This window comes from Canis lupus, chromosome 2 (assembly GCF_003254725.2).
Source record: "Canis lupus dingo isolate Sandy chromosome 2, ASM325472v2, whole genome shotgun sequence".
NCBI classification, from domain to species: domain Eukaryota; kingdom Metazoa; phylum Chordata; class Mammalia; order Carnivora; family Canidae; genus Canis; species Canis lupus.
Window position 1 is genome coordinate 43,589,329 of NC_064244.1, and position 6,303 is coordinate 43,595,631.

The window sequence follows — 6,303 nt, forward strand, 5'->3', positions numbered from 1 at the left end:
CACACACACACACACACACACACACACAAAACGACAGGGTCACTTGAAGGATAGGAGCCCTAGATAGAACAAATTTGGTCCTGGGTAGAAAATTCCTGAAGCTTCATGATTGTTACAGGAAAGTTCATTATATAATTTTCTCAGATCTTGTATAAATTTGAAATTTTTCATAATAAGTTAAACAATTTTCTTCTTTCAAGAGCAAGAGATCTCAGGAGTGTATTCTGTGTGTTCTGAAAGGTCATTGCTAACTCACCAAGGCTATCGTTGTATGTTGCATTTCCAAGTTTTGACCTAATCAGTCCTTATCCCCATATTACTTGCTTCTGTCATATTAACGCAAGGTTCTTCAGCTTTTCTCTAGCAATCACTTGACTGACGTTATGACCCATTACCAGTGACAGATCTTTCATAATATCTCCTCATCGACCCTTAGATTTTACTTCACACTTGGAAGTAGAGCTCTTTTTCTCTGTGTTGTGCTATTTAATAGATCACTGTCACTTCTCTTTTCAGGGTCTAGAATAGAAATATCAGTTGACTTCTCTCTGCACTCAAAATCATTTCTCTTGCTAATTCTCCTAACATCCCTACTTACTATGTTCCCTCTTCCACCCCCAGTAAGAACTGGACAAAGCTTGTGGTCCTCGATTCTCTAAAACTACTAGTGTACATCTACTCCCTCCTCTATTCTTTCTGGGAGATCAAGGACTGTTGATCTTTGTTCCCCACCTTCTGGAAGAGAAATCTTTATCTTTCACTCAGTATATGAACCCCAGTTCAAACAAAGCTCTTATTGACTCCATGTCATGCAGCCACCACAATTCATTTAGAGTTATTTGACTTCTTAGTGACTACACAAACACACACACAAATACACACACACACACACACAGAGGGAGAGAGAGAGAGCTTGCATGCAATAGAATGATTCTAAAACCTTACGACTATGATTCTTGGTCAATCCAGTTATATGTGACCCATGGACTCCATGGTGTACTTGGTTAGACTGATAACTACTGATTATACCTCTACAAAAACAGACTCCTGCTAAAGTTAGTTCTGGATTACTTTAGGAATGGTTCTGGTGTCAGGCTGTTAAGCACAGCCTAAATGGCCTGGGATACTGGAATTTGAGGATGACTTTCTTTTTTCTCTAAGAACATGATGTTCTTTGGTGACACAGGAAGCTCTGGGAATGGGAACCAGCAGCTTCCCCTAAGGGACCATATGTTCAACATCGACATGGAGGCTGGTATGACGAGAGTAGGTGGAGCACATTGTCATCCTCTGCTGGCACTCATAAGCCCAAGAACAGGCTGTGGCCTCGATGACAGATAGAAATATGCTGCCAACCTTCCTTCTCTTGAACTTATCCCTGTGTCTTTTGAAAATGGCTGCCTTGGTAAAGGTATTCAAGAGATAAGACAATTTCCTACCAAGAAATAAATTCCAGAAATGGAAATAAAAATTTCATTATGTGCATTAAAAATGCTTAAATTTACTGAATATCTTTCCAAGGAGAACAGTCTGATTCTGACTCATTTCTAGTTATTTTTTCTTTGCCTATTCATTCCTGAGAAAGGGACCGTTTAAGACCATTAATGACTAATGAGACTTTAATCATACTCTGATACACAGATTATTTGGTGATTAAGTAGCTTCTTGGGGGGTGGTGTTACAGAGTGGGAGAAGCATGGTAAGGAATATTTTCCTATGAAATAACAATATTTTTTCAAAGATAAATGCAACTGGAAAAGATGTCCGGAAAAATATGGCTTGGTTTTATATGATAAACTCCCTGATAGATGGTTTCCTTCCTGAAAGTAAAGGTCTTTGGTAAAGCTGGCCCACGCCTTCCATGGCAATCTTAGCTGGTATTTAAGAACACTTATAGGCAGATAGTTCTTTTTCATAACTAACCTCCCTTTCTTCCTTGTTTCCTCTTTTTCAGTCCTGGAGGAAATGGAACCCTCTAGTCACTCTGCTTCATTCAAATCAATGGTGACAGTCCTTTCGCATCCAAGTTAAATAACTACAGTTCCTTAAGTACTTACCTAAAGGACTTGTCTTCTAATACTCAGGTTGGTTTTACTTTTTTTTTTCTTGAACCCTTAATTAGTTTTCACATGTACTCTTGATCCCAAGGACTCCAAACACATAGTGCTCTGGGTCCTGAATATTGACTACACGAGTGAATAATTTCTCTTCCCTGTTTTATTATTTTTAAGTAATACATTGAAAATTGTAGTTAGCATGTGGTACTTCTTAATGCCTGATTTTCTGCTACAATCCTGAAAAAACTAATAACATGAGCCCCATAAACTTTCTGATGTACGTGCGTATTTATTCTTTTAAGTTTGAGTAGCCCCTGATTTTAGTTTGTTAACTCAAACTAAAATTTGATCATTTTCTTTTTAAGAACACACTCAATTTTAAAAAAAATAATTCAATCAATTTTTTTCTACTTTTTGCTAAACATTGACTTCATACTCATAAAAATCTGTAGTAACACTGGGAATTAGATTTTAGGAATTATGTTACCCTGTCCTTTAAAATCAATTCAGACTGTAAAGATTGTTTGCCACACCAGTATGAGTGCTTAGATGGAATGCCTAGGATTCTCCATTTTATGGCAAAAATGAACTATCAAGTTTTTAATTGTGATATTATTTTGTTTTAGGAAAAGAGATTTGCTAGGGGAATAGTCAAGTGATAGTATAATCAAAGAAACACAGCCCAGCCCATAAATAATTTCATATAGTTATAGATTCTGTATTTGTTTTTTTATGATATACCCACAGTAGTCCTGTCAAGCTTCACCCCAAATTCTTGTCCATAGACTTCTTCAAATTTGTTTTAAAAATTCTTCATCATTAGCCTTTGTTATTTGTGTTCATTTTTGTCTTTTGGTACCTAAATGTTCTCGTTTTGTCTAAGATAGTCTTTCTTAAAAATTGCTTCTAGAAACTAAAGGTTCCTATTGGCTTTAAATTACATTTTAATTAACATTTCTTATTTTCCTTTTGATCTTTTGCCTGCAACTTGATTTGAATGAGAGATCAGAGTAGATAGAAAATATGCACGAATGAGCTTTCTTTTTTTTTTTTTTAAGACAAGATGTTAGCTCAGACAGAGTGTAGTTCATAACATTCACTAAGAGCTGTGAAATTGCCTCAGTCTTTCATTCCAAGGAAGACAAATATGAACCATAGGCATGAGTATGTATGTACCAGAATTATCTATTACAGAGCTTTTGGAAACACTACTGAATTGAGAAATGCAGAATAATAATACATGCTATTATGGCATTTATCTTTCTGAAATCACGTTCTAGGGTCCTCACTACATTTTCCCAGACCCAATCAGAGTACTGGGACCAACAGTATGGAAGTCAGCTCCAGAGATGCAGACTGCAGAGTTCACCATCTGCGGTAACACAGAGCACACATTTGTGTGGCACTCCACTCATCACAAGTCCATTCATATATGTTCTATCTTCCGATCTTCATAGCATTTCTATGAAGCAGGTAGGGGGATCCCCATGTAGAGAGATCAGAAAGGTTAAGGGACCTCTACAAGTTCACTGGCTAATAAGTGGCTGAACAATGAATCAGACATTGTCCAGCATCCTTCCTATCAGACTTGAGCCTCTTTCAAGAGGCTCATTAGCTAAGCTTACAGCATGTTATTCTTGGACAGAATTCTCTTGATAAGAATTATCTGAGACATTATTCATTAATTCTAATAATACTATGAGTCTGGGGACACGTAGTGACACCTCCTTTATATATTAGGTCACTAAGGGGCAAAATGAGGAGAGGGACAGAAATATATATCAGAATAGATTCATGTTAGTAGAGAATACCATTCATGTGGGACTGAACTCCACTAAGGAAACTGATTTATGAGAGTCCCATCAAGCTCAAGAGTCTTCATTATTGGATATTTACATGTCATCTGAGCCAATGAAATACATGTAGTAAACCTGGATTGGTGTTTTGCATTGATATCCAAATTAATTGATGTTTATAACCTGAATATATGGAGGTGGACTGTATATCAGTCCTATTTTAGCCCCTTGAAGTATTGAGTCAATGAATAGCAACTATCAGAGTTCAGAGCTGTCAACAAGATTCTAGGCAGTGAACCAACTGAATTCTGTAATTGTTAATACCCTCAAGTATTGCTAAGAAGACATTTCCTAATATTACATAGTATCTTCAATGATTAGGGAGAAAGATGCCCTGCATGTCTCTAGATATTGGCTAAAACCATTGATGCAAAGTAATCCCTGTTAACTTGGATGTTAATTGTCTTCTACAGATGTGAACCACCTGAAGATTTAAGAATGAGGATAAAGGTATTTATGAAAATCCAGACAGCACAGTAAACATTTTTGTATCTTTTAAAAATGAGTAACTATCTTAGAATTTAATAGCTTTTAATAGTTTTTTAATAAAAATGTGGCCCATTAGAGCAATAGTCTTGTAAATTTAAATTAAAATCCATCATTGAGTTACCAATTTAGACTTGTGATCTTAAGAGGCAGTCTTTCTCTTTATGTTGGTTAGAACTGTAGGAACAATTTAATTTTCATGAGGATTTTGTTTATTTCAGAGAAGGAAACACTTGAAAAGAAAATGAAATTGTAAAATAGAGTTTTAAAATTTTTGAACTAAGTTTTTAAATGGAAACCCTTTCAAAGTCATTTTCAAAATTTGCTAGACACAGAATAATAACATTTGGCTAAACTTAAAAGTTGAAGAAATAACTAGATTTTTTTCATCTAAAACTTTAATAAGTCAAATATTTATATTTTAAACAAAAGTAAACATCTGCATGTTCTTTTCTCAGCAAAATATCACTCTCAAGGGTACCATAAAAATTTTATTAAGACTGCATTGTACTATATGAAATCTATTTATTTTAGTACTCTTTTCCTTAATTTTTCTCTGAGTATTTCCATTTGTTTACCCTAGCTCCCTAAGAAAAATCCAAAGAAGAGTCTGTTGCCTGCTATACAGACAAATTTTCACCAAATGGAAAAGAAACAGTAAAATTCATCACCAAAATGGTAGATTCCTTGAAAACATCCTTGTGAGTCAAGGAAATATGGTTCAGCTCAAATAGCACCAAGGTTTGGGTAAAGAATGGAATGAGAGACTTACCAGCTCACCAAATCAATCCTGTAGAGGCTCACCCATCCTTTTTCACACATTCCACACAGATGTATGCATATCTTTAAAAAGAGTGGTCACCCAAATTGAGATTTCAAAATTTTATCTAGTTTCAGTTTGTTTTGTATATCCAGAATTTTGTTGGTAAAATAAAAAAACATTAGAATGTACAATAATCGTGAAACAGTGATGTTTCTGGAGATTAAAAAAAATTTTTTTTCAAAGTCCTTGTTCCATTTTAATTCTGAAAAAAAAAAAAATTAGAGACATCTGATCCCTAGTTTTACCCTTTGGCTACAACTTCAGTTTCTACCTGGGACAGTTTTCAAGCAATGAAGAAATTATATTGAGTGTCAGTTATATGAATAAGGAATTTGAAAAGAGCTTTTCCTTTCTGGGACAGAAAAGGGGATCTTCAGCCACCCTCTGTGTATGTATGTGTGTGGTGTGTGTCTACACACATATGCATATGTGTGTGTGCAAATGTGTTATTTTGGGGGATGAGAGAAATAAGCTTTATGATCGATCTTTTATACCAGAGATAGGCTTCCCTGGACTGTGTCCTCGTCCCTTAATTCCTTAATTGTTTTGTCATCTTCAAGGAGCTTTCATGAGATAAAAATAGATGCTCAAGCCCTCTTCTCCTCTTGACACTCATGAAACTAAATATTTGTCACTGGAACCTTGGCTAATGTTTAAAAAAATCCCAGCCCCTCCATGATGGTACTCAACTGCCAAGAAATACAGGAACATCAGAAATGTGTGAAAGGGAATATAAGGGAAGGGAGAAGAAATGTGTGGGAAATATCAGAAAGGGAGACATAACGTAAAGACTGCTAACTCTGGGAAACGAACTAGGGGTGGTAGAAGGGGAGGAGGGCGGGGGGTGGGAGTGATTGGGCACTCCCAGTGACGGGCACTGGGGGTTATTCTGTATATTGGTAAATTGAACACCAATAAAAAAAAAAAAAAGAAAGAAGAAAAAAAAAAAAGAAACGTGGCCTCTTCTACATCTCCTGCACAGACATCTGATTGGCCACACAAAAAATGGAGATCCTGTCTCCTATGCCATTTTTCCTGATGGGTATGGTCCCATTTGGTTTTGATGCCTAGAGATGGTAAC

The 6,303-nt window shown here is 35.9% G+C and overlaps 1 long non-coding RNA gene across 1 annotated transcript; it reads left to right on the plus strand.

Annotated features, from left to right (window-relative positions):
- Positions 1-1,952: 1,952 nt before the first annotated feature.
- LOC112660524 (uncharacterized) lies at positions 1,953-6,011 on the plus strand. Its single transcript, XR_003137006.3, has 4 exons — positions 1,953-2,084; positions 3,338-3,530; positions 4,327-4,363; positions 4,983-6,011. It is a non-coding gene; the product is annotated as an uncharacterized LOC112660524 (long non-coding RNA).
- Positions 6,012-6,303: the final 292 nt, after the last annotated feature.